This window comes from Oncorhynchus gorbuscha, linkage group LG20, assembly GCF_021184085.1.
Source record: "Oncorhynchus gorbuscha isolate QuinsamMale2020 ecotype Even-year linkage group LG20, OgorEven_v1.0, whole genome shotgun sequence".
NCBI lineage: Eukaryota > Metazoa > Chordata > Actinopteri > Salmoniformes > Salmonidae > Oncorhynchus > Oncorhynchus gorbuscha.
In genome coordinates, this window is record NC_060192.1 from 29,423,478 (window position 1) to 29,448,482 (window position 25,005).

Below are 25,005 nucleotides of genomic sequence, written 5' to 3' on the forward strand. Positions count from 1 at the left end.
TTCATTTCTGTATTTATCTACTGATGACTAAATACTTGGTATCTATAACACAACATGGCTAAATGTAGTGTTTTGTCCTGGGCATCATACCCAATTACCCATTAGTCTTTGGCTTGTTAGCTGGCCAGTTTGGCATTCTGAGGCCCCGTTGAGGGCAAAATGGGCCCTGGTGATCTCTGAGCTCAGCCTGTCCAGCATCCGGACTGTCCTCATCATGACCAAGGTTGACTGGTGTGAGTGTGTGCAGTGTGCTGTGAGACAGCAGTAGCAGCTTGCTGTGCTCACGTAGTGCAGGCGGCAGAGCTCTCCTCACACACAGTCCTCCTGATGTCATTGGGTCACGTCACAGGTCGTATCTGTGTGTCCTAGCAGAGGCCTAGAACAGGTGGCACAGCCACCGAATTATTCATGAGCTCGTCGCTCACACTCTCTCCCCCGTACTGCAGGGATGTTTGATCATCAGCCAACAAATTACTTTGTTTCTGTGTGTGTGTGTGTGTTTTGTGTATGTTTGGTGTGTGTGTGTGTGTGTGTGTGTGTGTGTGTGTGTGTGTGTGTGTGTGTGTGTGTGTGTGTGTGTGTGTGTGTGTGTGTGTGTGTGTGTGTGTGTGTGTGTGTGTGTGTGTGTGTGTGTGTGTGTGTGTGTGCGTGTGCGTGTGCATGTGTGTGTGTGTGTTTTTTGCTATTTACCCACACACAGATATGATGCTAATTTCAGCAGCATATTTTCTACTCAGTGTTGAGTAAGACAGCCTTACTTCTGCACATCTCCTTAATGTAGTACTGGGATAAACAGGGGGAATTAATGTGATTTACAGATGTAGGATATTAATTTCAGACAGTTTGCTACAGCAAGAAAAAACAATCCTGCAGCAACAGCAAATGTGGATGATAAATTAATGGACATTTTGGAAGGGGTTGATACATTTTTCATAAGGGTCTGAAACTTCAAAGTGGAAATTCAGAAGCCTTTTTAAACCTCAAATACACTACAAGTTTGACATTTCACGCATTGAGGCAATTTCTCCAGCAAGAGGGTGATCAAATTAAGATCCTACATAGTTCCCCAAAACAACCACCTTGGAACCATAAGAGCCAAGACATACCCTAGTGCTGACGTACTGCGCCTTGTAGGGCATGGACACAGGACCATGAGGGTGATACAAAGAGATGTGCACTTCCCTAAAAAGGAAGCACTCCCAAACCACTAGCAGTGGAAATATATGTGTTCAGCGGTACCACATCATGATATACATGACAGAATATCAATATTTTATGTGTATTTGACAAATAAAATTTGATTTGATTTGATTTGAGGTGAAACATGTCAAAAACCAATCTACTGTTTTAGCACATTTTATAGGACACAGAGTGTTTCTAGTGCGCACTTACACCACAGGCATAACTCATGAGATAATATGAAGATGAAACATGACGTAATTACATATATACGTTTTTATTAACACTTGCTGTTGAAGTTGGAAGTTTACATACAATTAGGTAGGAGTCATTAACTCGTTTTTCAACCACTCCACACATTTCTTGTTAACAAACTATAGTTTTGGCAAGTTGGTTAGGACATCTACTTGTGCATGACACAAATCATTTTTCCAACAATTGTTTACAGACAGATTATTTCACTGTATCATAATTCCAGTTGGTCAGAAGTTTAAATACACTAAGATGACTGTGCTTTTAAACAGCTTGGACGATTCCAGAAAATGATGTCATGGCTTTAGAAGCTTCTGATAGGCTAATTGACATCATTTGAGTCAATTGGAGGAGTACCTGTGAATATATGTCAAGGCTTACCTTCAAACTCTTTCCTTGACATCATGGGAAAATCAAAAGAAATCAGCCCAGACCTCAGATAAAAATTGTAGACCTCCGCAAGTCTGGTTCATCCAGACTTTTTCAAAACGCCTGAAGGTACCACGTTCATCTGTACATCTGAACAAACAATAGTAGGCAAGTATAAACACCATGGGACCAGGCAGCCTTCATACCACTCAGGAAGGAGACGTGTTCTGTCTCCTAGAGATGAACGTACTTTGGTGTGAAAAGTGCAAATCAATCCCAGAAGAACAGCAAAGGACCTTGTGAAGATGCTGGAGGAAACAGGTACAAAAGTATCTATATCCACAGTAAAATTAGTCCTATATCGACATAACCTGAAAGGCCGCTCAGCAAGGAAGAAGCCACTGCTCCAAAACTGCCATAAAAAAGCCACAATACGGTTTGCAACTGCACATGAGGACACAGATCGTACTTTTGGAGAAATGTCTTCTGGTCTGATGAAACAAAAATAGAACTGTTTGGCCATAATGACCATCGTTACGTTTGGAGGAAAAAGGGGGAGGCTTGCAAGCCGAAGAACACCAACGCCCCCATGAAGCACGGGGGTGGCAGCATCATGTTGTGAGGGTGCTTTCCTGCAGGAGGGACTGGTGCACTTCACAAAATAGATGGCATCATGAGGTGGGCAATTTTATGTGGATATATTAAGCAACATCTCAAGACATCAGTCAGGAAGTTAAAGCTTGGTCGTAAATGGGTCTTCCAAATGGACAATGACCCCAAGCATACTTCCAAAGTTATGGCAAAATGGCTTAAGGACAACAAAGTCAAGGTATTGGAGTGACCATCACAAAGCCCTGAACTCAATCCCATAGAAAATATGTGAGCAGAACTGAAAATACATGTGTGAGCAAGGAGGCCTTACAAATCTGACTCAGTTACACCAGCTCTGTCAGGAGGAATGGGCCAAAATTCACCCAATTTATTGTGAGAAGCTTGTGGAAGGCTACTGGAAACGTTTGACCCAAGTTAAACAATTTAACTCCATTGCTGTCCTTGTCAAGCCAATTGTTTGGCGTGACAAGGAGTTGACTTGATAGCCGGAGTTCCAGTCTGTTTGTGCTATCTATGACACAGCCAGAGGCTTTCCACTGGGCAAACAAACACTGGTTGAATCAACGTTGTTTCCAAACCATTTCATCAACAACAACAAAAAAACTTGATGACGTTGAATTAACATGGTAAACTGATTGGATTTGTAGAAAGTCATCAACGTAAGGGAATTTCCTTTAAAACAATTCCACCCAACCGTTAACATAAATCCAATGGTGTGCTGACATTCTTTTGTTCATTTCATGTTGAATTCACCAACAACGACGAGACAGCCTACACGGAGGAGGTGAGGGCACTCGGAGTGTGGGGTCAGGTAAACAACATCTCACTCAACATCAACAAAACAAAGGAGATGATCGTGGGCTTCAGGGGGGTGCTCCCTCTGCTGTTACCTATCTACATAAACTGGACCGCAGTGGAGAAGGTGGAACGTTTTAAGTTCCTCGGCATACACATCACGGACGACCTGTAATGGTCCACCCACACAGACAGTGTGGTGAAGAAGGCGCAACAAGAGAGAGAGGGGGGAAAGGTATTTATGGGGGGCTCATTAACCTTACCCAGAGGCCAACGTCATGACAATGACTCACAGGACCACAATGTGACCAATACAATTTGATTTGATTTTAGTTGACAACTCAACCAAATTTAAATCAAAACTAGACGTTGAACTGATGGGTTAGGTTTTTGTTTCCTATTAAATCAGAAGGCAAATAGTTGTATAATAGCGCTAATTAGGCTACATGCAAATGCAGTATTGGTTGTCACTAGTGATGCGCGAGGGTAATTAAATATTGTTTGGTTGAAGGGCAGGTGGGTGGTGGGCGGGTTGAATAATGAGAAAACAACTTCGATTTCTGGATTTATCATTCTTGTGCAATTTATGTATAGGTTACAATGTGTGTATAGGCTACATTGAGGTTTTTCTTTAATTATTTTAGGCTATCTGGCATTCGTTCATATTCCTAAGCTTTCGGGTCTAACTGTACTTTCGCCAAAAAGCTGTGAAAGGCGAGTTGAATATAAAGAGAAGGGAGGCCAGAAAAGTCATGTTTGGGAAAGATTAGTTGAAGTGGTAAAAGAGGAGGATAGCAGTGCCGGCTATGTCATGTGTGATGATTGTGAGGTGCTATAATTAGCCTAAGGCACGTCAATGGCACTGTAGCCTACTGTTCAGATGGGTTAAATGGAAACTGAAATCCGGACACTGATTGTAGGTCAATAACCTCTCACACAGCCTTAACATTAACTCATGCAGAATTAAGCATTTCTTGCAGTAAAATTATACACCAAATGTAGGCAAAATTTTTCGGGAACAGGAGTGGAGAAATATGATTTTTTTATTTCAGTATCTTGAGAGAATAGTTACTGGGGCTGGTATATTATGATTGGTGAAGTCTTCTGTAGATAGACCTCAAAGTGGGCCTCTTGACGTTGGCATACGTTATCCACTGAGTGTACAAAACATTAGGAACACCTGCTCTTTCCATGACAGACTGACCAGGTGAATCCAGGTGAAAGATATGATCCCTTATTGATGACACTTGTTAAATCCACTTCAATCAGTGTAGATGAAGGGAAGGAAACAGGTTAAAGAAAGATTTTTAAGACTCGAGACAATTGAGACATGTATTGTGTATATGTGACATTCAGAGGGTGAATGGGCAAGACAAAATGTTTAAGTGCTTTTGAATGGAGTATGGGAGTTGGCAGTGATGTAAAACTACTTCTGTAGTTTTTGGGGGTATATTTACTATTTATATTTTTGACAACTTTAACTTTCACTACATTCCTAAAGAAAATGATGTACTTTTTACTCCATACATTGTCCCTGACACCCAAAAGTACTCGTTACATTTTGAATACTTAGCAGGACAGAAATGGCCTAATTCATGCACTTATCAAGAGAACATACCTAGTCATCTCTAATGCTTCTGATCTGGAGGAATCACTAAACACAAATGCTTTGTTTCTGAATGATCTCTGAGTGTTGGAGTGTGCCCCTTGCTATCGGTATATTTTTTTTAAAACTAGCAAATCAACAAAAGTGTTCCTAATATTTGGTATTCTCAGTGTATAGTCGGGTGGTTGTGGATGGGTTATTAGCAATTGCGGGTGAACAAATGGCTGACCCGCACACCACCACCACAACACTCCAGACTCACAGGACCAACAACCTAAGCATAAAGACTATGAAGACTAAAGTCTTACCACATTCTGTCTGCACTAGTTTTGGGGCATAATATAAGTCAGGTCCTTCCAGCTAGCTGCTAGCCCATGTCCCAGAAGCCTCCTTTTCCACTTCATGTTTGATAGAGGCTCGTTTTGCAGCTGTGTGATCCCTCTCTTACATGTGCAACGTCTCTATTAATTATGGCCCACACAGCTCCTCTGGGACACCTCATGGCTCTTAGTCTTTCCAATCAAGTGCCATTACTCAGTGTCACCATCTCTCCCTTTCCCTGTGCATGGGCTAGTTCTACTGACACTGTATACTCTTTGTACGTGCGTGCGTGCGTGCGTGCGTGCGTGCGTGCGTGCGTGTGTGTGTGTGTGCGTGCGTGTGCATGTTCAAGTTCTATTGTTGCATGCACATGTACAGTGAAATGCTTAACTTACAATACACCCAACATTGCAGTAATCAATATCAAAATAGTTACTATAATAATAATACAAAATACTGTATATACAGTGCATTCAGAAAGTATTCAGACAAAAACAATAACGTTATAGCCTTATTCTTCAATGGATTAAATAAATAAAAATACTCACCAATCTACACACTACCCCATAATGACAAAGCAAAAACTAAAATAACCAGACAGAAAAAAATGAAATATAACATTTACCTAAGTATTCAGACCCTTTACTCAGTACTTTGTTGAAGCATCTTTGGCAGAAATTACAGCCTAGAGTCTTATTGGGTATGAAGCTAAAAGCTTGGACACCTGTATTTAGGGAGTTTCTCCAGGACATTCAGAAGCAACTCCTGCGTTGTCTTGGCTGTGTGCTTAGGTGCCCCAGTCTGAGGTCCTGAGCACTATGGAGCAGGTTTTCATCAAGGATCTCTGTACTTTTCTACGTTCATCTTTCCCTCAATGCTGACTAGTCTCCCAGTCCCTGCTGCTGAAAAACATCCCCACAGCATGATGCTGCCACCACCATGCTTCACCATAGGGATGGTGCCAGGTTTCCTCCAGACGTGGTGCTTGGAATTCAGGCCAAAGGGTTCAATCTTCGTTTCATCAGACCAGAGAATATTGTTGCTCATGGACTGAGTGTCTTTAGGTGCCTTTTGGCAAACTCCAAGCGGGCTGTCATATGCCTTTTACTGAGGAGTAGCTTCTGTCTGGCCACTCAACCATAAAGATCATAGGGTTCTTGGTCACCTCCCTGACCAAGGCCCTTCTCCACCGATTGCTCAGTTTGGCCGGGCAGCCAGCTCTCGGAAGAGTCTTGGTGTTTCCAACTTTCTTCCATTCAAGAATAATGGAGGCCAATGTGTTTTTGGGGACCTTCAATGCTGCAGAATTGTTTTGGTATCCTTCCCCAGATCTGTGCCTCAACACAATCCTGTCTTGGAGCTCTATGGACAATTCCTTCGACCTCAGGGCTTGGTTTTTGCTCTGACATGCACTGTCAACAATGGGACCTTATCAAGACAGGTGTCTGCCTTTCTAAATCATGTCCAATGAAGTTGTAGAAACATCTCAAGGATGACCAATGGAAACAGGATGCACCAGAGCTCATTTCGAGTCTCATAAAAAAAAGTGTCTGAATACTTATGTAAATAAAGTATTTTTTTTTTTTTTTATACATTTGCAAAAACATCTAAAAACCTGTTTTCGCTTTGTCTTTATGGGGTATTGTGTGTAGACCGGTGAGGGGAAACATTATTTAATTAATTTTAGAATAAGCCTGTAACATAAGAAAATGTGGAAAAAGGGAGGAGTCTGAATTCTTTCCGAATGCATACTGCTTTACTAATCTAATTAGTATATACTCTATTCTATTCTACTGTATTTTTGCCAATGTCATTGTTTGTCATTGTTTGTCCTAATATTTAAATACAGTACCAGTCAAAAGTTTGGACACGCCTACTCATTCTAGGTTTTATTTTTACTATTTTCTATATTATAGCCACCCTTTGCCTTGATGACAGCTTTGCACACTCTTAGCATTCTCTCAACCAACTTCACCTGGAATGCTTTTACAACAGTCTTGAAGGAGTTCTGACATGTGCTGAGCACTTGTTGGCTGATTTTCCATCACTCTGTGGTCCGACTCACCCCAAACCATCTCAATTGGGTTGAGGTTGGGTGATTGTGTAGGCAAGGTCATCTGATGCAGCACTCCATCACTAGCCCTCAAATAGCCCTTACACAGCCTGGAGGTGTGTTGGGTCATTGTCCTGCTGTAAAATAAATGAAAGTCCTACTAAGCTCAAACCAAATGGGATGGTGTATGGCTGCAGAATGCTGTGGTAGCCATGATGGTTAAGTGTGCCCTGAATTCTAAATAAATCACTGACAGTGTCACCAGCAAAGCACCCCCACACCATGGAACCTCCTCCTCCAAGCTTCATGGTGGGAACCACACATGCAGAGATCATCTGTTCACCTACTCTGCATCTCACAAAGACACGGCGGTTGAAAAAAAAAATCTCAAATTTGGACTCATCAGACCAAAGGACAGATTTCCACCGGTCTAATGTCCATTGCTCATGTTTCTTGTCCCAAGCAGGTTTCTTCTTTTTGGTGTCCTTTAGTAGTGGTTCCTTTGCAGCAATTTGACCACAAAGGCCTGATTCACGCAGTGTGTCTTTTACTTGAAGTCTGTGAAGCATTTATTTGGGCTGCAATTTCTGAGGCTGGTAACTCTATTGAATGTATCCTCTGCAGCAGAGGTAACTCTGTGTCTTCCTTTCCTGTGTGGTTCCTCATGAGAGCCAGTCTCATTTTAGCGACTGTGCTTGTAGAAACGTTTTCCACATTGACTGACCTTCATGTCTTAAAATAATGATGGACTGTCGTTTCTCTTTGCTTTTTTGAGCTGTTCTTGTCATAATATGGACTTGGAATTTTACCAAATAGGACTATCTTCTGTTTATCACTCCTACCTTATCATAACACAACTGAGTGTCTCAAACGCATTAAGAAGGAAAGAAATTCCACAAATGTACTTTTAACAAGGCACACCTGTTAGTTGAAATGCATTCCAGGTGACTACCTGATGAAGCTGGTTGAGGGAATGCCAAGAGTGTGCAAAGCTATAAAGGGTGGCTACTTTGAAGAATCTCAAATATAAAATCTATTTTGATTTGTTTGACTTTTTTTTTGATTACTTCATGATTCCGTTTGTGTTAGTTCATAGTTTTGATGTCTTCACTATTATTCTACAATGAAAATATTAAAAATAAAGAAAAACCCTGGAATGAGTAGGTGTGTCCAAACATTTGACTGGTGCTGTGTGTGTTTGTGTGTCTGTGTGTGTGTGTATATATAATCATAAAGAAAACACTAATTAAGAAAGGAAGCTATATGACCAGTGTCAGTACCAAATTTGACAAGAAGCAGTAATACTGGAGTATTTGAGATAGATAGGTACATGTAGGCGGGATATTAGGAAAAAGTGACTGTTAGCAGAATTTATTATAAAAGTAATACAGTACTAATGGTAATATATACATGTAAACAGGAGTACTAGTAGACAGTAGCAGGATAAATAGATACAGTACTAATGGTAATATATACATGTAAACAGGAGTAATAGTAGACAGTAGCAGGATAGATACAGTACTAATGGTAATATATACATGTTAACAGGAGTACTAGTAGACAGTAGCAGGATAAATAGATACAGTACTAATGGTAATATATACATGTAAACAGGAGTACTAGTAGACAGTAGCAGGATAAATAGATACAGTACTAATGGTAATATATACATGTAAACAGGAGTACTAGTAGACAGTAGCAGGATAAATAGATACAGTACTAATGGTAATATATACATGTTAACAGGAGTAATAGTAGACAGTAGCAGGATAAATAGATACAGTACTAATGGTAATATATACCTCTAAACAGGAGTAATAGTAGACAGTAGCAGGATAAATAGATAGATACAGTACTAATGGTAATATATACATGTTAACAGGAGTTCTAGTAGACAGTAGCAGGATAGATACAGTACTAGTGGTAAAATATACATGTTAACAGGAGTAATAGTAGACAGTAGCAGGATAAATAGATACAGTACTAGTGGTAATATATACATGTAAACAGGAGTACTAGTAGACAGTAGCAGGATAGATACAGTACTAATGGTAATATATACATGTAAACAGGAGTACTAGTAGACAGTAGCAGGATAAATAGATACAGTACTAATGGTAATATATACATGTAAACAGGAGTAATAGTAGACAGTAGCAGGATAAATAGATAGATACAGTACTAATGGTAATATATACCTCTAAACAGGAGTAATAGTGGACAGTAGCAGGATAAATAGATACAGTACTAATGGTAATATATACATGTAAACAGGAGTACTAGTAGACAGTAGCAGGATAAATAGATACAGTACTAGTGGTAATATATACATGTAAACAGGAGTAATAGTAGACAGTAGCAGGATAGATACAGTACTAATGGTAATATATACATGTAAACAGGAGTACTAGTAGACAGTAGCAGGATAGATACAGTACTAATGGTAATATATACATGTAAACAGGAGTACTAGTAGACAGTAGCAGGATAGATACAGTACTAATGGTAATATATACATGTAAACAGGAGTACTAGTAGACAGTAGCAGGATAAATAGATACAGTACTAATGGTAATATATACATGTAAACAGGAGTACTAGTAGACAGTAGCAGGATAAATAGATACAGTACTAATGGTAATATATACATGTAAACAGGAGTACTAGTAGACAGTAGCAGGATAAATAGATACAGTACTAATGGTAATATATACATGTAAACAGGAGTACTAGTAGACAGTAGCAGGATAGATAGATACAGTACTAGTGGTAATATATACATGTAAACAGGAGTAATAGTAGACAGTAGCAGGATAAATAGATATACAGTACTAATGGTAATATATACCTCTAAACAGGAGTAATAGTGGACAGTAGCAGGATAAATAGATACAGTACTAATGGTAATATATACATGTAAACAGGAGTACTAGTAGACAGTAGCAGGATAAATAGATACAGTACTAATGGTAATATATACATGTAAACAGGAGTACTAGTAGACAGTAGCAGGATAAATAGATACAGTACTAATGGTAATATATACATGTAAACAGGAGTAATAGTAGACAGTAGCAGGATAAATAGATACAGTACTAATGGTAATATATACCTCTAAACAGGAGTAATAGTATAAAGTAGCAGATAGATACAGTACTAATGGTAATATATACACATGTTAACAGGAGTAATAGTAGACAGTAGCAGGATAAATAGATACAGTACTAGTGGTAATATATACATGTAAACAGGAGTAATAGTAGACAGTAGCAGGATAGATACAGTACTAATGGTAATATATACATGTAAACAGGAGTACTAGTAGACAGTAGCAGGATAAATAGATACAGTACTAATGGTAATATATACATGTAAACAGGAGTACTAGTAGACAGTAGCAGGATAAATAGATACAGTACTAATGGTAATATATACATGTAAACAAGAGTAATAGTAGACAGTAGCAGGATAAATAGATACAGTACTAGTGGTAATATATACCTCTAAACAGGAGTAATAGTATAAAGTAGCAGATAGATACAGTACTAATGGTAATATATACCTCTAAACAGGAGTAATAGTATAAAGTAGCAGATAGATACAGTACTAATGGTAATATATACCTCTAAACAGGAGTAATAGTATAAAGTAGCAGATAGATACAGTACTAATGGTAATATATACATGTAAACAGGAGTAATAGTATAAAGTAGCAGATAGATACAGTACTAATGGTAATATATACCTCTAAACAGGAGTAATAGTGGACAGTAGCAGGATAAATAGATAGATACAGTACTAATGGTAATATATACCTCTAAACAGGAGTAATAGTAGACAGTAGCAGGATAAATAGATAGATACAGTACTAATGGTAATATATACCTCTAAACAGGAGTAATAGTAGACAGTAGCAGGATAAATAGATAGATACAGTACTAATGGTAATATATACCTCTAAACAGGAGTAATAGTAAACAGTTGCAGGATAGATACTAATGGCAATTAATAATCAATGAACATCAGTGTAATTGTTGTAATACATCTAATCAATAATCATTTAGTGGTGTTGTGTGTGTGTGTGTGTGTGTGAGAGAGAGATTGTGTGGGTGCGCGTAGGCATGTCCGTGCGCACATTTGCAAGTGAGACAGAAAATTCTTAAGGACTGTGTAGATGCATGATTCTGTGTGTACATTTGTTCAGTCTTTAATAATGTAGAAATATTGCCCTAAGATGGCTATCATTTCATTGGTTCTAGTAACATTGAGGTTTTATCTTGCTACTTACATACTGTAAGTATAGTCTCTGTAATATATAAACATATTTACAGTTACTAATGCCTGGGACATAATAGCTGACCTTGGCTTTTTACCCACGAGACAGAGACGAAATGCCCTTTTGCTTGATCTAATGCTGAGTATGACTCCCTAACCACTAATCTGTTAACAAACCTCTCTTCACATCTGTTCCTCCCAACTACTGTATATATTACTGAGAGGTATTAACTACTGTATATATTACTGGGAGGTATTAACTACTGTATATATTATGGGGAGGTATTAACTACTGTATATATTACTGGGAGGTATCAACTACTGTATATATTACTGGGAGGTATCAACTACTGTATATATTACTGGGAGGTATTAACTACTGTATATATTATGGGGAGGTATTAACTACTGTATATATTACTGGGAGGTATTAACTACTGTATATATTATGGGGAGGTATTAACTACTGTATATATATTACTGGGAGGTATTTACTACTGTATATATTACTGGGAGGTATTAACTACTGTATATATTATGGGGAGGTATTAACTACTGTATATATTACTGGGAGGTATTTACTACTGTATATATTACTGGGAGGTATTAACTACTGTATATATTACTGGGAGGTATTAACTACTGTATATATTACTGGGAGGTATTAACTACTGTAAATATTACTGGGAGGTATCAACTACTGTATATATTACTGGGAGGTATTAACTACTGTAAATATTACTGGGAGGTATCAACTACTGTATATATTACTGGGAGGTATTAACTACTGTAAATATTACTGGGAGGTATCAACTACTGTATATATTACTGGGAGCTATCAACTACTGTGTATGTTACTGGGAGGTATTAACTACTGTATATATTACTGGGAGGTATTAACTACTGAATATATTACTGGGAGGTATTAACTACTGTATATATTACTGGGAGGTATTACCTACTGTATATATTACTGGGAGGTATCAACTACTGAATATATTACTGGGAGACATGAATTGCAAAATGACAATGATGAACTCTGTTATACAATACTGTCCATTCCTCTAAAGTGCTATACCATGATGAATCTTTGTTTCATCTTTTCTTTTCTGGTGTGTGTATGTGAGTGTGGCAGGCATCCCATTCCACTGTGTGGGTGCATCTCCCCCCTCTCTCTCTCTCTCTCTCTCTCTCTCTGGCAGGCTCAATGGAGGTGCTCCCCAGGGCCCCCTCCACCCCTGCCTACCTCTTTCATCTCTCTGGCCTAGGGGCCCATCCACCTCCGCTGTGCCCAGAGAGAGGCAGAGCGAGGCACAGAGAGACACAGAGGGAATACACATCATAGAAGGAGAGGTTGCTGCAGTGCACAGGGCTGACAGAGATAGGTCAGGTGGCCTGCAGCTCCACAGACAGGTGGATGGATACAAACTAAATCTTTATGAATCTCTCTGGAGAGGCCAGGATGACTGAGTCCAGGTGAAAAGTGACCATAGGTTAGTTACTGGGGCTGGTATATTATGATTGGTGAAGTCTTCTGTAGATAGACCTCAAAGTGGCCCTCTTGATGTTGGCATACGTTATACACTGAGTGCACAAAACATTAGGAACACCTGCTCTTTCCATGACAGACCAACCAGTTGAATCCTGGTGAAAGCTATGATCCAATATTGATGTCACTTGTTAAATCCACTTCAATCAGTGTAGATGAAGGGGAGGAAACAGGTTAAAGAAAGATTCATAATCCTCGAGACAATTGAGACATGTATTGTGTATGTGTGCCATTCAGAGAGTAAATAGGCAAGACAAAAGATTTAAGTACCTTTGAACGGGGTATGGTAGTAGTTGCCAGACGGACCGGTTTGTGTCAAGAACTGCAGAGCTGCTGGGTTTTTCACACTCAGCAGTTTCCTGTGTGTGTAAAAAATGGTCCACCACCCAAATGACATCCAGCCAACTTGATAAAACTGTGGGAAGCGTTGGGGTCAACATGGGCCAGCATCCCTGTGGAACGCTTTCGACCCCAAAGAATTGAGGCTGTTCTGAGGGCAAAAGGGGTTGCAACTCAATATTAGGAAGGTGTTCCTAATGTTTTGTACACTCAGTGTAGATACTGTATACAGTGTATGGGCATTGGCCAGATGAATCTTTCAAGTTCTTAGGCTTGGAATGTACAGTGTTTGTTGTACCCAGCTGAAGTGATTCAGTGTTGTGTCAGTTTGCTTTGGACTGTAAATCGGTAAATATGAATGAAGAAGGCTGTAGTTGTGCTCTATTGTGACTGGCTGTGACACAGGAAGAAGGCTGTGGTGGTGCTCTATTGTGACTGGCTGTGACACAGGAAGAAGGCTGTGGTGGTGCTCTATTGTGACTGGCTGTGACACAGGAAGAAGGCTGTGGTGGTGCTCTATTGTGACTGGCTGTGACACAGGAAGAAGGCTGTGGTGGTGCTCTATTGTGACTGGCTGTGACACAGGAAGAAGGCTGTGGTGGTGCTCTATTGTGACTGGCTGTGACACAGGAAGAAGGCTGTGGTGGTGCTCTATTGTGACTGGCTGTGACACAGGAAGAAGGCCGTGGTGGTGCTCTATTGTGACTGGCTGTGACACAGGAAGAAGGCTGTGGTGGTGCTCTATTGTAACTGGCTGTGACACAGGAAGAAGACTGTGGTGGTGCTCTATTGTAACTGGCTGTGACACAGGAAGAAGGCTGTGGTGGTGCTCTAATGTGACTGCCAAGGCAGCAGCAACTCTTCCTGGGGTCCGAACACATTATTAAGGCACTTATATATATATTTACCTTTTATTTAACTAGACAAGTCAGTTATTAAGAACAAATTCTTATTTTAAATGACGGCCTAGGAACAGTGGGTTAACTGCCCGTTCAGGGGCAGAACGACAGATTTGTACCTTGTCAGCTCTGGGATTTGAACTTGCAACCTTCCGGTTACTAGTCTAACACTCTAACCACTAGGCTACCCTGCAGCCCCCCCACACATAAAACAAAATCTAAAACAGTATATCATATATCATTATTAGACCACTACATATCTACAATACAAAATGGATATTACCAACATACAACAATATTACAAATTGCATATGCATGTCTGTACCTGTGTTTGTGTGTAGTGTCTGTGTTTTGTTGATGTCATGACTGAGTTTGCTAATATTTCCAATTTAAAAAATAATTAAAGTAGTGTGTCATTTAATGAATGATGGAGCTGAGTTTGCCTTTTGCTCAAAATTTAATTTATCCTCTTGCTCCTACCTGGCACGCAGGCGTCCCATCTAGACATCTGGAAATGCAAATGCGCTACGCTAAATGCTAATAGCACTCGTTAAAACTCAAACGTTCATTAAAATACACATGCAGGGTATTGAATTAAAGCTACACTCGTTGTGAATCCAGGCAACAAGTCAGATTTTTTAAATGCTTTTTGGCGAAAGCATGAGAAGCTATTATCTGATAGCATGTAACACCCCAAAAGACCCGCAGGGGACGTAAACAAAATAATTAGCATCGTCGGCGCTACACAAACCGCACAAATAAAATATAAAACATTCATTACCTTTGACCATCTTCTTTGTTGGCCCTCCTAGATGTCCCATAATCACTATTGGGTCTTTTTTCCGATTAAATTGGTCCATATATAGCCTAGATATCGATCTATGAAGACTGTGTGATCAACGAAAAAAAATAGCGTCTTATAACGTAACGTCATTTTTTTAAATTAAAAAAGTCGACGATAAACTTTCACAAAACACTTCGAAATACTTTTGTAATGTAACTTTAGGTATTAGTAAACGTTAATAAGCGACCAAATTGATCACGAGGCGATGTGTATTCTATAGCTGTGCATCTGGAAATAATGTCCGGGTAAATCTCAACCAAAATATCCGGTCAGAGACCTGAAGAAATGGGCTGTCTCTTCTTCGTTTGACCAAGAAACAAAGCCTAGGCAAATGACAAGACTGTTGACATCGTGTTGGAAGCTGTAGGTATTGCAACCTCAGCCCCATATATTGTGGTTCGCCTTTATCAATGGGTTGAAGTGGCGGATGGATATATATTTCCATTTTCAGTGATCAGATTTTCCTGCGCTTTTCGATGAAACGCACGTTCTGTTATAGTCACAGCTGTGATTTAACCAGTTTTATAAACGTCTGAGTGTCTTCTATCCACACATACTGATCGTATGCATATACTATATTCCTGGCATGAGAAGCAGGGCGCTGAAATGTTGCGCGATTTTTAACAGAATGTTCGAAAAAGTAGGGGGTAGGAGTAACAGGTTTTAAGGTGCTCCAAAGCTTTAAACAAAATCTTATCTCATGTATCTTTGTTTCATAGTATAGTTTACTTTTATTCAGTTTAGTCACATGATTTCTCAATTTGCCGTATATTTGCCAATTTGTTGTGCAACCAGACTTACATTGCATTCGGAAAGTATTCATACCCCATTTTGTGACATTATAGCTTTATTCTAAAATGCATAAGGTTATGAAATAAGTATTCAGACCCTTTATTAAGTACATTGTTGAAACACCTTCGGCAGCGATTACAGCCTCGAGTCTTCTTGAGTATGACGCTACAAGCTTGGCACACCTGTATTTGGGGAGTTTCTCCCATTCTCCTCTGTAGATCCTCTCAAGCTCTGTCAGGTTGGATGGGAAGCGTCGCTGCACAGCAATTTTCAGGTCTCTACAGAGATGTTCGATCAGGTTCAGGTCCGGGCTCTGGCTGGGCCATTCAAGGATATTCAGAGACTTGACCCAAAGCCACTCCTGCATTGTCTTGGCTGTGTGCTTAGGGTCAATTTGTAAGTCGCTCTGGATAAGAGCGTCTGCTAAATGACTTAAATGTAAGTGTAAATGTCATTGTCCTGTTGGAAGGTTTGCCCCAGTCTGAGGTCCTGAGTGCTCTGGAGCAGGTTTTCATCAAGGATCTCTATGTACTTTGCTCCGTTCATCTTTCCCTCGATCCTGACTAGTCTCCCAGTCCCTGCCACTGAATACCATCCCCACAGCATGATGCTGCTACCACCATGCTTCACCGTAGGGATGGTGCCAGGTTTCCTCCAAACATTACGCTTGGCATTCAGGCCTAAGAGTTCATTCTTGGTTTCTTTAGCTGCCTTTTGGCAAACTCCAAGCGGGCTGTCATGTGCCTTTACTGAGGAGAGGCTTCCATCTGGCCACTCTACCATAAAGGCCTGATTGGTGGAGTGCTGCAGAGATGGTTGTCCTTCTGGAAGGTTCTCCCACCTCCACAGAGGAGCTCTGGAGCTCTGTTAGAGTGACCATAGGGTTCTTGGTCACCTCCCTGACCAAGGCCCTTCTCCCCCGATTGCTCAGTTTAGTCTTGGTGGTTCCAAACTTCTTCCAGTTAAGAATGATGGAGGCCACTGTGTTCTTGGACCTTCAATGCTGCAGACGTTTTATGGTCCCCTTCACCAGATCTGTGCCTCGACACAATCCTGTCTCGGAGTTCTACGGCCAATTCCTTGGGACCTTATATAGACAGGTGTGTGCCTTTCCAAATAATGTCCAATCAATTGAAATTACCACAGGTGGACTCCAATCAAGTTGTAGAAACATCTTAAGGATGATCAATGGAAACAGGATGCACCTGAGCTCAATTTCGAGTCTCATAGCAAAGGGTCTAAATACTTATGTGAATAAGGAATTTCTGTTTTCTTATTTGTAATACATTTACAAACATTTCTAAAAACCTGTTTTCGCTTTGTCATTATTGGGTATTGTGTATAGTTTGATGACATTTTTTATTTCATGCATTTTTGAGTAACATAACAACGTCTGGAAAAAGGGAAGACGTCTGAATATCATCAATCCAAGGGGATTAAACCATTTTTACAGTCATTTTCTTAATTGGTTTCATGCTTATTAGTAACTGTAATGGTTGCTCCGTATTACACACCACAGACCAGACCATTCTTTACATAATCAACATAGGAATCATTGCAAAACTTACTGTATGACCTCTTATACACTATATTAGCCCCAGCCTTTGGAACTTTGGTTATCGCAGATATGGCTACTATAGTGTGATGGATACTGCTTTAAAGCACATTTCGGCAGCATAAGTAAAGATGTGATCAATACATGTTGATGATTTCATTCCTGGGCTGTTTGTAACTATCCTGGTAGGTTAACTGATAACCTGAACCAGGTTGCGGGCACTGGTTACATTTTGAAGCTTTTTCTTGAGCTTTGTGAAAACCCAGTCAACATTAAAATTACCCGTACAAATATACCTCTCTGTTGATATCAAATACATTATCAAGCATTTCACACACATTATCCAGATACTGACATAGTGGCCTATAGCAGCTTCCCACAGGAATGGGCTTTAGGTGAGGCAGATGAACCTGTAGCCATATTACTTCAACAGAATTTAACATGAGATGCATCTCTAAGCAGGAATGTGGTTCTGAAAATAGACCCCAACACCGCCCACATTGGCATTTCTGTCTTTTCTGTAGATGTTATAACCATTTATTGCTATCACTGCATCATCAAATGTATTATCTAAGTGAGTTTCAGAGATAGTCAGAATATTTTTGCCATCTGTTACTAAAAAGTTATTGATTTCATGAACTTTGTTTTTTAGTACTTTCTGAGAGTCTTGATTGGTTTTTATTGCTTTACTGTGAAGCTTATCAGTAGTAGACATGACAATGTTATTTCTGTTTGAGCTGTTAGTGCAGGGTGAGCTGCATACAGTGGACTTCCTACTAGGGCACACTGCCTCAGTGCTAACAGTATAACTCTGGTTCATCGGGACATGATTACTGAATACAACAGCTGTAGGATCAGCAGAGGCATTCAGGGCATACATTAAGTTACTTACATTCTGTCTGCTAACACCCCTGGGACAATGTACATTTGCAGCAGCACCCCGAGAACTCAGCGACACAATGGTAGGGGAATATCTGAGCTGTAGTGGTGCTTGAATGTGACTGGCTGTGACACAGGAAGAAGGCTGTAGTGGTGCTCTAATGTGACTGGCTGTGACACAGATGCCATAATGAGTTTAGTGCAGAGCCAGGGACTTGTGGAGCAGGATTGGAAGTGTGTTCACAGCTGAGTCCTCTGGGCCAACACTGACTGTCTTCAAGAGTTATGGATATTTTTAACTCTGAGATCTACATGATTTTGATTAGGTCTGTGGAAGGCTGCTGGATATATATTAGCCATGGATAATATCCAGATTTTGATGGGCATATCTGTTATCTAAATAAGAGTTAATCTTATTCTTGGAGATAAAACAATGCCAAGTATTGCTGTAAAATAGGATTTGGCCACTACTAGCTTTTTCATCAAAGCTGCCTGTTTGAGTTCCCAGAAGTTGCAGGCCAGTAGTAGGAGATCCTCCTTGCAATGTGTATAACACATGTGAGCATTTGGAAGATCTCATCTGTAAATCATATGCTCTGCCCTTCCTGGTGGAATAACCCCTCATCCCCTCCTCCACAGACTACACTGCCCTTCATCCCCTCCTCCACAGACTACACAGCCCCTCATCCCCTCCTCCACAGACTACACTGCCCTTCATCCCCTCCTCCACAGACTACACTGCCCTTCATCCCCTCCTCCACAGACTACAAAGCACCTCATCCCCTACTCCACAGACTACACTGCCCTTCATCCCCTCCTCCACAGACTACAAAGCCCCTCATCCCCTACTCCACAGACTACACTGCCCTTCATCCCCTCCTCCACAGACTAGAAAGCCCCTCATCCCCTACTCCACAGACTATACTGCCCTTCATCCCCTCCTCCACAGACTACACTGCCCCTCATCCCCTCCTCCACAGAACACATTGCCCCTCATCTTCTCCTCCACAGACTACACTTCCCCTCATCCCCTACTCCACAGACTACACTGCCCCTCATCCCCTCCTCCACACACTACACTGCCCCTCATCCCCTCCTCCATACGTTTACACTGCCCCTCATCTCCTCCTCCATACATTTACACTGCCCCTCATCCCCTCCTTCATACGTTTACACTGCCCCTCATCCCCTCCTCCACAGACTACACTGCCCCTCATCCCCTCCTCCACAGACTACACTGCCCCTCATCTGTTCCTCCACACACTACACTGCCCCTCATCTGTTCCTCCACACACTACACTGCCCCTCATCTGTTCCTCCACACACTACACTGCCCCTCATCTGTTCCTCCACACACTACACTGCCCCTCATCTTCTCCTCCACAGACTACACTGCCCCTCATCCCCTACTCCACAGACTACACTGCCCCTCATCTGTTCCTCCACACACTACACTGCCCCTCATCTTCTCCTCCACAGACTATACTGCCCCTCACCACCTCTTCCACACACTATACTGCCCCTCTTTCCCTCCTCCACACACTATACTGCCCCTCATCCCCTCCTCCACACACTATACTGCCACTCATCCCTTCCTCCCCTCACTATACTGCCCCTTATCCCCTCCTCCACACACTATACTGCCCCTCATCCCCTCCGCCACACACTACACTGCTCCTCATCCCCTACTCCACACACTACACTGCCCCTCATCTCCTCCTCCACACACTACACTGTCCCTCATCTCCTCCTCCACACACTACAATGCCCCTCATCCCCTCCTCCATATGTTTACACTGCCCCTCATCCCCTCCTCCCTACATTGACACTGCCCCTCATCCCCTCCTCCATACGTTTACACTGCCCCTCATCCCCTCCTCCACACACTACACTGCCCCTCATCTCCTCCTCCCTATGTTTACACTGCCCCTCATCCCCTCCTCCATACGTTTACACTGCCCCTCATCCCCTCCTCCCTACATTTACACTGCCCCTCATCCCCTCCTCCACACACTACACTGCCCCTCATCTCCTCCTCCCTATGTTTACACTGCCCCTCATCCCCTCCTCCATACGTTTACACTGCCCCTCATCTCCTCCTCCCTACGTTTACACTGCCCCTCATCCCTGCCCCTCCTCAACACACTACACTGCCCCTCATCCCCTCCTCCATACGTTTACACTGCCCCTCATCCTGCCCCTCATCTCCTCTCCCTACGTTTACACTGCCCCTCATCTCCTCCTCCATACGTTTACACTGCCCCTCATCCCCTCCTCCCTACGTTTACACTGCCCCTCTTCCCCTCCTCCATCTCCTCTTCCCTACGTTTACACTGCCCCTCTTCCCCTCCTCCATACGTTTACACTGCCCCTCATCCCCTCCTCCATACGTTTACACTGCCCCTCATCCCCTCCTCCATACGTTTACACTGCCCCTCATCTCCTCTTCCCTACGTTTACACTGCCCCTCATCCCCTCCTCCCTACGTTTACACTGCCCCTCATCTCCTCTTCCCTACGTTTACACTGCCCCTCATCTCCTCCTCCCTACGTTTACACTGCCCCTCATCTCCTCCCTTTTACACTGCCCCTCATCGTTCCTCCCTACGTACACTGCCCCTCATCTCCTCTTCCCTACGTTTACACTGCCCCATCATCTCCTCTTCCCCCTACGTTTACACTGCCCCTCATCTGCTCCTCCCTACGTTTATACTGCCCCTCATCTCCTCTTCCCTACGTTTACACTGCCCCTCATCTCCTCTTCCCTACGTTTACACTGCCCCTCATCCCCTCCTCCATACGTTTACACTGCCCCTCATCACCTCCTCCACACACTACACTGCCCCTCATCTCCTCCTCCCTACGTTTACACTGCCCCTCATCTCTTCCTCCCCACACACTACGCCCCTCATTTACACTGCCCTCATCATCTCCTCCCCCTCCCCATACGTTTACACTGCACTGCCCCTCATCTCCTCCTCCCTACGTTTACACTGCCCCTCATCTCCTCCTCCCTACGTTTACACTGCCCCTCATCTCCTCCTCCATACGTTTACACTGCCCCTCATCCCCTCCTCTGCACACTACACTGCCCCTCATCTCCTCCTCCATACGTTTACACTGCCCCTCATCCCCTCCTCCGCACACTACACTGCCCCTCATCTCCTCCTCCATACCCTCATTTACACTGCCCCCTCATCCCCTCCTCCACACACCCCTCCTCCACACACTACACTGCCCCTCATCTCCTCCTCCATACGTTTACACTGCCCCTCATCCCCTCCTCCACACACTACACTGCCCCTCATCCCCTCCTCCACACACTACACTGCCCCTCATCCCCTCCTCCATCACACACTACACTGCCCCTCATCCCCTCCTCCACACACTACACTGCCCCTCATCCCCTCCTCCACACACTACACTGCCCCTCATCCCCTCCTCCACACACTACACTGCCCCTCATCCCCTCCTCCACACACTACACTGCCCCTCATCCCCTCCTCCACACACTACACTGCCCCTCATCCCCTCCTCCACACACTACACTGCCCCTCATCCCCTCCTCCACACACTACACTGCCCCTCATCCCCTCCTCCACACACTACACTGCCCCTCATCCCCTCCTCCACACACTACACTGCCCCTCATCCTCTCCTCCACACACTACACTGCCCCTCATCCCCTCCTCCACACACTACACTGCCCCTCATCCCCTCCTCCACACACTACACTGCCCCTCATCCCCTCCTCCATACACTTCAACAAATAAAATAAAGACATAAGCCTTAATCTTTCCCCATTTGAGCTTTGAAACCCCCAGGCTGCCTCTGAAATGGCACCCTATTCCCCATGTAATGAACTATGCCATTTCAGAAGCAGCCCAGGTTCCCCACCATCACCCAGCCTCCTGTATGTTCAGTGAGTTAGAGAGCCCTGATGCAACACTGGAGTCAGAGGTAACGTTCAGAAGTGAAGGGCAGCGGAGAGGGCTGCTCTGTACCTGCACCACTCTGACACATCTGAGAGGATAGCTGCCCTTTCCTCCCAACACAGCCATAGTCCGAGTGAGGGAGAGACAAATATTATTCACTTTATTCCGACTGTATTCAGACACATAGAGTGGGTCGGCAGGACAATGGTTTGTCTTTGTATTCCTGCTAGGTCATTTAACATTCCCTTGCACAAAAGGTTGTTTGTGTGATATGACTTGTTAATGATCTTAATTTTTTAAATCCTTTTATAATTGTTGATGTTATAAATGCCACTCGTAAATGTAGTTAAGTCTGGTCTCTGGTGTCTGATAGATCATTTGCATTAGTGCTGCATTGCAACATGTTATCCAGCCTGTCGTCGCACCTCTCCTCTCAGAGACGGAGAATTATCCAGCTCAAAGCCGGTCTGGAGAGGGTCTTCCCTGGACTGTAAACAGAACAGGTTGGGCTCATTACTCTCCGCTGTTTTCTCCACACATATCTTTCTGCCCTCTAAGCCTCAGCTTCATCCTTGTTGTCTAGCTAGGAGGAGAGATGTTTGATGGTGCTGGGCTTCGTGCTTTGTCTGACCTGGAGCCTTCTGTGTGGAGATACCTCAGGCTAGCAACAAGTAAATATCATTTTATATCCATAACATAACAAATGCAAAGGGTTGTCGATGTGTTGGTTTCAGTCCTGCTGTAACCCCTATCTGCACTCTATATATTCAGTGTCTTTGATTCTGCAATCGATTGGTATCAATGACCCCTGGTTTTGATTCGGGTGTGTTACCAAGTTATTTGTAGATACATAAACTGAGGAGGTCACAAGACCTTTTCTTTTTTCAAGTGACGATTCAACATGCAAGGGTCCTGGGCTGTTTCATTATCCTCAAGAGCTGAGAGATTTGTGTTCCGCAGGGCATAATGCCTCCACCCAAACTGGCCACAGCAATTCAGCAGGTAATCCAAAAGGCAATTAGCTTCTTTGATTCTGCAGTTGCTTTCCTGGAGGCAGACATACACTGATTTGTCTGAAAAGACATGCAGTCTTTAGCACTTTCTGGTTTGGTTGATGAGAGAGGTGAATAGAAGTGTTTTGAATGAAGATGATTTGATCTAGGTTATTAGATGGAGTGGTGAGGGGGACTACGACAACACGCTGTCTTATTGACTATAATTGTGCTCATTGAAAGTGGGTATTTTTTTATTATATTAAAGGAGCAATCTGCAGTTCCTACATCCATTGTTGCACTTAGAAATTATTGATATGTACCCATTGATTCTTGAAAAATACAGTGTATAAATGCCTCATGAGCTTAGTTCAGCTGCCGTACCCTATCAGAACCCCAAATATAGTTGTTTGTATGTTTGTAAACAAAGTAAATGTAAACAAACACTAAATAGCTTCAAAACATGGTTAACTTTACATTTCATATTATAGATGGTGAGTCATATTTCTATGAACTTGAGAGTGTTTGCATTGGTCCAGCCCCAACCTTTAGCTTTTTACTGAAGTAATAGAGACAGGGAAAACAGTTTGTTATTGTGTGTACTGTTGTTCTCAGGTTGATATATGAAAGAGGAATGTTTCACCTTCCTCTTATATCTATTTTTATCTATCTATTAGCAGATAACTGACGGGACTTGACTGTTATTCTCATTTATGCAAGAGAACTTCTGTTGGAATTTACATTCAAGGACACAGAAGCACTGGAAAGTGACAACAGCAGGGCCATCCTGATGAAGCTAATCTGAGAGCACTGCACATTTGAGACTTTCTCCCTCATGTCACCCAGTGTTTCTGACGTTTGAGAAAAGTTACAGCACACAATGGTAATCTTGCTAAAAATACATTTCATATTTGATTAGATGCACCAAAATGAACACAGCAATCTGCTCTCTCTCCCCTCTCTCGTATCTCTCACTCGCTCTTCTCTCTCTCCGTCGACATACTATCCATAGTGATATCAACGAAGCTTCCAAACCCTATTGATGTGATCGAGAAGCACAGAGTCTCATCCTACCCTCCAAGCCTCCATTGCTCTCTAACTAAAGCAACCTTTCCTCCCATGCCTCTCTGGGTTCTCTTCTGTGTCTGCCAGGGGACTAATAAATAATGCATCTCTCTCTCTCTCTCTCTCTCTCTCTCTCTCTCTTTTTTTCTTTCTTTTTATGTGTCATATTTTAATGATTTGTTTTAATGTCATTATTTAATTATTTGATTTACATAGCTTCAGAGCATAAAAAACATACATTTATATAATAACATGTGTTATATTTTAATGATTTGTTTTAATGTCATTATTTAATTATTTGATTTACATAGCTTCAGAGCATAAAAAACATACATTTATATAATAACATGTGTTATTATATACTCAACAAAAATATAAACACAAAATGCAACAATTTCAAATAGTTTACTGAGTTACAGTTCATATGAGGAAATCAGTCAATTTAAATAAATTCATTAGGTCCTAATCTATGGTTTTCACATGACTGTTGGTCACAGATACCTTTAAAAAAGATGGGCCTCACAATGGGCTTCAGGATCTCATCACGGTATTTCTGTCCATTCAAATTGCCATAGATAAAATGCAATTGTGTACATTGTCCATAGTGTATGCCTGCTCATGCCATAACCCCACCGCCACCTTGTGACACTGTGTTCACAACAGTGACACTCGCCCACATGACGCCATACATGTGG

At 42.1% G+C, this 25,005-nt stretch overlaps 1 protein-coding gene across 1 annotated transcript in view; it reads left to right on the top strand.

The window, feature by feature from the left end:
- Positions 1-25,005, top strand: part of nrxn2a (neurexin 2a) — a 381,645-nt gene that overhangs the window by 20,537 nt on the left and 336,103 nt on the right.